Consider the following 11,198-nt stretch of genomic DNA (forward strand, 5'->3'; position numbering starts at 1 on the left):
GTTTTAGTTTGTGCTTTACTTTGAAGAGTATCTTCTGTGTGTTCAAGCTCATTGATATTATCTTCTGAGTGTCTATTCTATTGTGAATCCTCTTCAGTTAGTTTTTCATTTTAGATATTATATTTTTAAAGTCCTCATCTGCTAATTCTATCATCTCTGTTGTCCCTGAGTCTGTTTCTTTCTACTGATTTTTCTCCTGGGTATAGAATGTATTTTCCTACTGTTTTATCTCCACTCCCAAGCTAGAAATCTTTTCATTAGATTGTAGACATCATCAGTGCTACATTGGTGACTATATGGCTTGTGTTGTCTTCTTTTAAGAGTGTTGGATTTGTTCTGGCAAGCAGGTGCCTCACCAGGTGCCAGCCCTTGTGACCATGCCCTGCCCTACTGCCATGACGCGCATTATTTACAGGTCATCTTGATCTTTTCACATTTTGTTTTTAAGCTTATTGAGGGCTATTCTCATGCTGGTTTAGACTTCCTGCTTAAGAATGACCTTTCTGAGATCTCTACAGAATTTCTCAAATGTTGAAGAAATCTTTCCACTATGGAGATTTGTACATAAAAGTCTCATGAATAATGTCTGGGAATGATTCAAATCCTTGGTCATTCTTTCTCCAGACCCACTGAGCTTCACACTAAGTATGTATGCCTTGGTATTCAGCCAAAGGCTTAAGAGAACCCTTAAGGAGAGGTCTTGAGCTCTTCTGTGGATTTCTCCCTTCTTTCTAACTCTCTGTTCCTTAAGTTCCCATTGGCTCTGTCTCCTCAAACTAGCAATACACCTGTGCTCTGTGTGAGATCCTTCTCTTTATTTCACAATATAGATGTACCTCTAAGCAAAGAGCCAGGGCAAGCATAGGTATGGAGCTTGTATTTTTTGTTTCCTTTCTCTCAGGGATTATAGTACTATACTTTTTGCTATCTCAGTGTCTGAATAATTGTTACCCACATTCTTTCCAGTTTTCTAGCTGTTTATGGCAGGGGACAACACCAGGCCTAACTCTCTATCATGAAAAGATCTTTATTTGAGTTAGATTTTCAATGAAACTTTTTAGGAGTTTTAGCACATTTTTTTTTCTTTGCAGACAGTAAGAGTTAAGTTAATAGAAAAAACTGCCTATTAAAATATATTTCTAACATAGTAATGTCCTCAGTGAAATAGTATATATTGAGTTGACACACTATTTTAGAAAAGTGGCAATTCCTGAGATCCTGCATAGAATTAATTCTTCTCTTATATTTTCAGATTTTCTTTGAATCTGTTATGTTTGTTATGAAATGAATTTATTAGTCTTGAGAGAATTATTTACTAGGTTGATCTTTCACTCTACCTGATATGGTAATACTTCTTTATTGGGTTTTCCCCCATCTCTCAATCATCTCCATCTGCCAAATTTTAATAATCTCCTCTTAACAGTTCTCATGAACTGATTAACACTCTTATTAACACTCTTGCCCCTTCCATTTTCATAACACTCTTCATTTGACCTCTGAGACACCATTTTCTCCTGATGTCACTTACTGATCACTTAGTATTTTCTGTGGGCCTGTTCTCTTCCCAAATGTTAAATTGTTACTCAGGACTCAGCCCTATGTGCTCTTTTCTTCTCACTCTGTATTCATTCCCTAGGTGATCTCAGTCATTGCCATGTCTTTAATACCATTTAGAAGTCTGTGGGTCCCAAAGATACCTCTCCAATTAAGACCTCTCTCCTGAGCTTCAGATCCTTACCTGCCTTTTTTTTTTTCCTTTTCAGAAATCACCATTTGGATTACTATGTTTAGAAAGTAAATATGCCTCATATTTCACTATTGTTATCCCTCTACAAATCTGTTCCTTACCCAGCTGTTTCAACTCACCTGCTCAAGCCATCACCATAGGAATCATCCTTCACATTACCTTCTTCTTCCTCATCTTTCTCAGCCATAAGCTAGTTTTGCTGATTTTATCTTCAAAACCTGTCTATGCCATGTTTACTTCTTTCCATCTCTACCACCACTCTTCTTTCTGTCTTATCTCCCTTTCAACCCACTCATCATTTTTAATTTGTTCTCTAATCACTAGTTCCAGCAATCCAATTAAAAAAAGTACTTCTATTTTAAAAATAAAATTTATTTTAAAATATAAATATAAACATAAATCACAGCCTTTCTTAAAAACTTTTCATAATTACACTTTGACTATAAAACAAAGTATATAACATGGTGTTTTGCACTAAAATTTCAGCCACTTAGGACTATTTTCAAGTCAAGAATTTGGCAAATGCTTTGCACTTTCTTCACTTTTTAATTTCTGTTTATCTTCCACATCTCAGATTCAGTGAGATTTCCGAAGAGATACCAGTCACATTACTCAAGATTCTCCAAGAAACAAAACCAACAGGATGTGTGTATTTATATGGATTTATTTATATAAATATACATATATATGAGAGATAGAAAGATTGAGAGAGAGGAATTATAAGGAATTGGCTCATGTGATTGTGGAGGCTGACAGTTTCCAAGATTGGCAGTTGGCAAGCTGGAGACCCAAGAGAGCCAATAGTGTAGTTCTGGTGCAAATGTCGGCAGGCTTGAGACCCAGGAAGAGCCAAAGTTTCAGTCTGAGTCAGAAGGCAGGGAAAAAAAACTGATGTTCCAGGCAAGAGGAGTTTTCTCTTACTCAAACTTTTTGTTCTATTCAGGCATTCAACCGATTGGATGATGCCCACCCACGTTAGGGAGATCTATCTACTTTATTCATTTAATCTATCAATTCAAATGTTAATTTCATGTAGAAACAGCCTCACAGATGCACCCAGAATAATGTTTAATCAAATATCTAGGTACCCATGACCCACTCAAGTAGACACATAATGTTAACCATCACACCATCTATGAACTGCAAAATTTAATGTCTTACTGTGCCATTTGTTTTCTTCATTGGACATATGACCATTTTGTTTATTTACTTGATGGTTTAGGTGTTTATGTGTTTGTTTAATGTATGTTTATAAGTTCCATGAGGACAGAGCTTCCGATTGTTTTACCATTGCACATGTAATATCTAACAGCATTTAACTATCTCTAAGATTAAAATTTTAGTGTTTAGATCTCATTTAATATAGATGCTTACATTTAATACAGAGGTAGCATTAAAGTATGCTATCTGCTGTCATATATTATACTGCTATTAACACCAATTTGGTATTTTTAATAAATTCTATGGCTATAGTGAATTCATGAAATCAAGTTGTTTTTCAAAAAATTTGATTTCTTATCTCTTTGGACTTCTATAACTGTAGTGAATTTTAAAAGCTTAAATCAAGGATGTAAACATCTCTTAAGAACCTATAAAATTTTGTTTAATATATCGCTGCCATTAGTGTTATCCTCTAAGAGAAAAGGAAAGATTTTTATGTAGAATATTTAAATATAGTTAGAGAAAAGTGATAAATGGTTAGAATTTTGGATGTCCAAGGGAAGGGCATCAAAGGAACTCAAGAACTTCATTATTCTCTTAAGGTTATTAGCATACAATGTGGCCCTGGTTCTACCAACACAGTAGTACTAGCTGTGGGGCTATAAGTTGTGGTTTGCTCCATTCCCTCAAGACTGGGAAGGGCAATGCTGGTGCTCTTGATTGCTCACTGCATACCTCGCTTGTAAGGACAGACCGTGGCCAACATAGCACTGCAGAATTTGAAGGGCTGATCCGTTCAATGTCAGCAATTTTCAAAGGACCAAATCAGCAAGTTTGGCTTTTCTCTTGGCCTAATATTTAGCAGACCTTAACAAAACTCGTGTGTGTGTGTGTGTGTGTGTGTGTGTGCGAGCGTGCGGGCGGCGTGTGCAGATGCATGCTGCATGTATGTAAAATTTCTCGAACAAATAATTTTTTGACTTAAAAAAATTAAAGAGAAAAACATGGTTTGAATGACCTTGTTTTTTGGTTTTTTTTTGTTTTTTTTTTTTTTGTTTTTTTTTGTTTTTCCATTTCAAAGGCATTTATGGACCTTGGCTCATGTCAACCCTGGTGAATATGACCTGATCACAGGCATAGTCAAGTTTTTGAAAAATGTTTTGGATCTTTCAAACTTGATATTGATAACTGAAACTGAGCAGAGAGACATTAGCATCTGGTTTTGATGAATGTGGTCTGCTTGTACTTTAAAGGAAAAGCATTTAGGAAAAGACTGGAAATTCCTGCTCAGAAAATCAAAGTCCAATACAGTTTTTCAATACCTGATACTTGTATGTTACAAGTGACCTTGGAGACTTTATTCTACCAGTTCACATATTTTTTAGATTATAGCATTAGAGCATTATGCTTCATTTCAGGATATATTTAGGTTTTTGTTCTAGGGTTTTTGTTTTTGCTTTTTGTTTTTTTGTATACCTGTTTACTTTTCTGCCATAGACACAAAATAACATCTTGCTCAGAGGAAAATCAGATACACTCATTTAAAAATAAGAAGAATTGATGCTCTGTGTCACGGGAAAGTGTTTGCTACCAAAATCAAAATGATTTATATCATTTTGTATTGAACTGACAGAAAGACATCGTGTGCAGCACAAACATAGTGAAGGGCTTACCAGATTATGGTATCCTCTGGTAAATACAACTTTCTAAGGACAGTAACAACGTCTTTTGTATTACTATATATTTCAAAGTATATCCAGCCTAGGGCCCTGCAAATTGCAGATCTTCAAATCAAATCAGAAAAACTAATAGGTGAATGCCTCTCAAAACACTTGACTTTTAGAAATTTAACTACAAATCTATTGAATAATCATCTCCTAAAATGATTATTTTAAACTTCGGATGGCTTCTATTTAGTTCTGCAGTCATCCCAGTCCTGGATTTTCTCCATTTCCTCTGTGTTATCCTGCCTAAAATCAACACTATCAGAGCAGAAAAGGGGGAAAGAGAATAAAAGCCAATGTTTAATCTTATGTGTATTACTTTTTTTCTGAAATAGTCTGGGAAAGGGCTGTTTTGAGAAAGCAATTAAAGCAGTGGCAAAATGAGGCTTGGGGATTATCAATAGCCATCATTTATCAGTGTTGTCCCTGTTCTACATCAAAAGAGATCATCAAGAAAGCATTTACAAGATACCATTTGCATTGGCTGTGCTAAGGAAATGACTGTACTCAGCATGAGGGAGACAAAAATCATTTGTGCATGCGAAATACCTACCTGCTTTATGATTAAAGTATTTATCTTTCTACTTTTGTAATGAAAGCCATGGGATAACTTGAATCTATATAAAATATTATGGTTCCAATGTCGAGTGCTGTAACAAAATGACCTTTTCTCTGTATTTCCACTAATTGGCTTTTAAGATGCTTTTGATGTGGCTGAAAAGGTCAAAGATCAATGAGTGGCTTGTTAGTCTGAATCGTTTATTTTATCAGAAAAAAAGCACAAGCTAGTGAAAAAAATAGAATTTTGAAAGAAATACACAGTCTATTTGTCTTTGGCAGGCTCCACAATTTTTCTTTGGCTCCTCTGAGCATGGGATGGTCTAATCAGGGGATTATCAAGTAGACTGAAGAACTATAACAAAGTTTTGGGCCGCAGTAAATATTTGTAAAGTAAAACTTCGGAAAAATGCATGATACATTTTCTGTTACTAACTTAAGAAATCCAAGGTATTTCTGAAATCATATGCTATCAAATTGCTTGAAGAAACATGGGTCACATTGTCATTAGAAAATGCTATTTATATTTTAAGAAATGAATCAAATGTGCTAAAAGAGAAAAGGTGAATAGTGAGTTACACAGAACACTGAAATAAAAGGCTTTGCAATTTGTAACTTTGAAAATACCAGATCTTAAGTATTATGATTTGATCCATGGAGGAGATAACCAATATGATTTGACCTCTTAGAATATTATGTTTAAATTTTTATGAAAGTCAAGGACACAATTTTTGTTATTGCCAAGAACCAACTCATATGTAAACAACTGATTAAATTCAGGGAAATCTGTGCTCATTATGTTTAAAGGAAAGAGATAGGCAGTGTTCTGCCTGCATAGTAGTTTGTGCCTAAATTAAGCAATAATCGTGGAGTTTCAGGCCATGGAAGGTGAGACTAATGACTGATTAGAAATAGTTTTTGGCCTAAAGCAAGGCATTGGGTCATTAACACTTCATGATCTTTTATTCAAAAGCAATGCTATAGGCCCTGGTCTTTAGATGTCTTCAATAACACCCAGGGGCTGAAAGGTACATTTGACAGCAGGTGATGTTTTAATGGGTACAACTAGCCAAGTGGAATTCACCTGGTCGTGTGGAGTTTAATGTTTTAGGTTCATGCACAAAAAGAAATGACAAAAGTGCCATTCTGTCATTAGAATGGCAATGTCTTGGGTAAAATTGTATTTCCTTTCCTATTCATTTATTCCTTTTATTTCATTTTTATTTTAATGAAGTAATTTATGTGTTGTCACTTGTTCATTCATTTATGTAATAGATGTTGTTGAACATCCTCTCAATGGCTAGGAGTTCATAGGATGTTGAGGAAGATGACAGGAGAGGAGAGATGGGTAAAAAAAAAGTCATTGTTACAGTAGAGGATTTACAGGCTGCTTTCTGAGTCTGTGGGAGGGTGGGCGACCCAGGGCTGGGAGGAGTTTTAGGAGGAGTCAGGGAGGACCTGAAGTCTAAAACTAAACAAATGTGGAAATTAAGAGTTAATCAGGCTAACTTCGTTGCAATGGCAGGAGAGAGAGGAATGGGGGTGGGGTGAGGGGCTCAGTAGTTAAAGAATTCTTTACCCTACCTCTAGATTATGACTACCACTAGACTGACTGATTCAATTTTTTAAAAATTTGCTCTGTAGTGAGATTGACACTTATCCCAGTGTGGTTAAATAGTTGTTGCAGTAGCTGTGAACTTTAAATAGATAAACAATTCTGTGGTACTTAATCTAAAATACATTTGGAGAAAATCCTAATAGACCTTCACACTTAGCATTGGGTGAGTCTCTGCATCCCCCAAACCCATTTCCTCTGAACTCCAGTTGGGAAATCTTGCCTTCTTTTTAGCTCACAGACAGACTAGATAATCTTTTGCGTAACATGTGCCGTAATCATGAATTTATCACAAGCTGTGGGCATTTTATTTTAGTTTACATCGAGAAGTCTAATTTAGGCTTAGCAGTTCATTAAGACAATTATTTTGAACTGATTATTTGGCTTTTCTTCTCACAGGACAAATTGCCTTTTATTTATTTTATAACTATTTTCTTTATGAGATCATGGAAAAAGAAATTAGAAAAGTGAAGTGTAGGCCACTGGGGATGATATCCCTCAGATAGAATAAATTAAATTTCCAGAGACCTGGAACAGTAAGGTTCCCACCTCCAAGAAAACAATTTCAAAGCAAATACTTCTCGTTCAAGGCAAATACCTGGGATTGTCCAAACGGAAAATGTAGAGATATTTGGAAAGACCTAAGGTCCTTGTTTCATGCTTCTTAAATTTTTAAGCCAGTGACAACTTTTTTATTCTTTTTTTTCTATTCCTTCAAGAGGTTTTTTTTTTGGGGGGGGGCGGGGATATTGTTGTTTTTTCTGTTTGTTTTAATGCATGAGTAACTGCACAAGACAATATTAAATTAAATACCAAGGCCACAAATATATATTCATTATGATATTGATGGTGTTTCTGCATCCACACATCTGAAGAATAGTTAATAATAGGCCTACAGTTGATTTGATATCACTTTAAAAATACCTTTCTGCATATCCAAATGTTTCAACAGTGGAAATGTATTATGTGTACAGCCCAAAGAATATTTTTATATCTTCACACTCCTCTCTTTAGTTGTTTCTTTATAAAATCTTTGCTACAGTGCTTATTTCATACTTTTTTTCTATAGGTTAATAACTGATTTACATTCCCGTGATGAATACTGAAAGTTTTCTCAAATTTCAAAAGAATTCTGATAGTCTGCTTACGTTCTTATTTGAGATTTAAAAAAAAAAAAAATAGAATCCTTTTGCTAAAAAACAGCCATTCTGGATTTCTGCAATCCATTGGTAACACATTAATTTAGAAGGCATATTTTGTAACATTTCTTTCTTTCTCTGAGTGGCAGAATCTTTGGCAAGATCAAGTCTTATGATGACTTTCAATGTATCCAACAGCCAAAAGTATAGTCCTGTGGCCGAAAGGGCAGTTTTCTGTCTGGGCTTTTCTCCCACCTCTAGCTCTAGCCCTACTCCTACTGAGGCTCTGAGGAACACTATTGGGCAGGCACTGCTTTTGAGTACACCATAACTTGCTCCTTGAGTATTTTGAGTTTGGAAAATACAACCTAAGTGACGCAAACTGAAGGGTATTTGAAAATGGCAAAATTTGAATATTCTCAGGGTTATTATTTTTGTTTGCTTTTTCTGATTCCTTGTGAACAATTTTACGAAACAAATCTTCTGTAATCTGAAAGCCTTGCAGAAGAAGATAACAAATTTATTTCCCATGGATTGTGATAGAAAGAATATCTTTTAAAGTACTCTCAGCAAGTATTATATATGTGTCCAAAAGTCTTGCCTGTGCCACTGGAGACAAATCCCTAATATGTGTGAGCTCCAGGAAGGAGAAGGTTTAGGTCAGTCAAGTTTCCCTCCTGACAACATTGGCCTCTGCTGCCATCCCTTCTGCCCTTCAGAATCAGGTGAGTCATTTCTGAGAGTAGGCAATCCCACACTTGAAAGGTATCCTGTGATCTCCTTTTTGGTATCTAACAGAAGAGAATTTGACTTAAGAAATTTTTTCTCACAGACGCACTGCATGAGGACAGAACCACATTTTTAGCAAGACGTCGACCAGAACTCCAGATCTCCTTGGCAGTAAGAAGTGATCTTTATGAACCTCTGTTATTCAGTACAAGGGCTACTAAAAATAGTTTTTGAGTCAACAAATGGATGAATGTTCATAAAGGAAAGAGTACAGTCCATTGACCTTTTAATAAGACCAAATGATTAGATATATCAATAAAATAGCACCCACTTTTGTTTTGTTTTTTTTTTTTGATTAAGGTCAAGAAATCAATATAGCTAGTGTTGGTTTGGAAATGTCAATTTCCTGAATTTGAGAAGCAAGTCATATTTCCCTACTCTTTAAATAAATGTGTATCTATTGTAAATTATCACTAAATCTAAGGTTCTCTGGTACGCTGTGAAAATGTCAGACTTCATGAATTACGATGGTCACAGAACTTAAATCCCAAGGAGAGTTTTGCATAAGACTATGTTTTCTAGAAGACTTCTATTACGTACTTCAGGATTCCAGAAAGGAAGAAAAGCAAGGATGTTCCACTTAATTAAAAACAAATTGAACTGATATCTTCAAATTAAATATTTGGCCACCTACACCCAGGTAGATCACGACTTGCAGGTAAACATACAGTGTTAATGTCAGTTATTTGTCCTTGCTGACAGAAAATACAGGTTGTCTGAGAGCCCTACTCTAAACAGTTGCTGGGGAGGAAAGCAATTACTGTAAATGATTTTTTCAGACTATTCTTAGCATTTCAGAGGAAGCTAACTGAATAACCCAGTAACCATTCAATTCTCATGTAAGTAGAAATGAGGCTCCTGCAGACAAGTGGAGTTTGTTTCATTTATTCCGACGTCAGGCCACAGCTAGCAGGACCCTGAAAGAGTTCATGCTTATCCCAAAGTGCCTTGAGTCCCCAAAAGGAAATAACCAATGGGGAAAATCTAGCTGCCCGAGTAATGGGAAAAATACATGGGGGCCACAAAATCTTTAAGATCAGACATTGTAGCATCTGTTGAGTCATGTAGAATGACAGGGAACTTCTGTGAAAATGCATGTGGAGAATATAAATAGTAGAAGACTGTGATTCATTACAATTCCATTGTAGGAGTAAAAATGAAAGGAATTCTTCTTGACTGAAAGCTTGGAACGTTCCTGTATAAATTTTAATAAGGAGAAAGGATGACTGTTTCAGGGCCTATCCATAAATCAGAAAGAGGAACTTAGATCAGTCTGGTTGTATATGGTCTAAAATATAATACACAGACCTCCTCTCTGTGTCAGCCCATGACCATAGGGCCAGCCAGCAGCACCTATATATTAGAGCATTGCAGTTTGCTGGTGTGCAAATGATTGAAAACCTTTCTTTGCACTGAATTGCAGCCTTTTATCCCAGCAGGCTGTCACTCAAAACAATCCAAGTATCTTGACAATCTCTTTTTGTCAGAGATTAGGATGTGGGGAACTTCGGTGTTTTAGTATAGTTGGTGGCCAGATCTGATAAAAAGTTAGTCATTAAAACAAATTAAAGAAAAAAAAAATCCTTCAGTGGGCTGTCATGACTTTGTGCTTTAACTCTACAGGCACTGGGAGGTCAAAGGCATACCTTCCCCTATAGCCATATATGGCCTGAGGGCCACTGCCCCCCCCCCTTTTTTTTAAGATGAATGTTCTGGTATGAGCATGTTCCTAGAATCCAGTGACGTTTTTACTCAGGGTGGTCTGTAAATATTCGAAATCTTTGCTTACTATATAAAAATTACAAGAAAATGTTATCTTGCATCACTCACAAACACTAGATTCCTTAAGCTATGCAAACCCTACTAAGAAATCATTCCCTTAAAAAAAATAATTTTTTTTCACTCCTCCCCCCCCCCCCCCACCGAGTTTAGCTAGGGACTGTCTTGTGGCTCTCTGTATTCTGGTTTATATAAAAAACATAAAGTGTTACACTCATAAGTCAAGTATATCATTCAGCTTTTGCTTTAAAATACCTGGAAATGGAAATATCAGTTTTCTACATGTTGTTTAGTTTTGTCAGTGTCTCCCTGTCCATTTCTTTGCTTTTCTCTCTGGCTTCATGCTGTGACTGCCTCACTCTGCAAGGGAGATTTTCTCACTTTACCTACTTTCTGAGCTTTCATCTAAACCACCCTGAGTGCATGAACACAATCCCAGATGAAGATGGAGACGATGGAAAAAAAAAATTCCCTTAAACCCTTAAAATATATTCCAGCTATCCAGGAAAAAAGGACATATACTGGAGAAATGGATCCATTTTAAAGTAAATGTGCAAATGAGTGAAAACTGAAATTTTGTCAGAGCTTTATTATTGGATATGTGGGTCTTTCAGCTTTGTTTTGCTCTTTTTTGCATACTTGCGGTGTAATGAATTGTACTACTTTTTAACTTGATGATGAGATAC

The sequence above is a fragment of the Mustela lutreola genome, chromosome 1 (genome assembly GCF_030435805.1).
Source record: "Mustela lutreola isolate mMusLut2 chromosome 1, mMusLut2.pri, whole genome shotgun sequence".
Taxonomy (NCBI): domain Eukaryota; kingdom Metazoa; phylum Chordata; class Mammalia; order Carnivora; family Mustelidae; genus Mustela; species Mustela lutreola.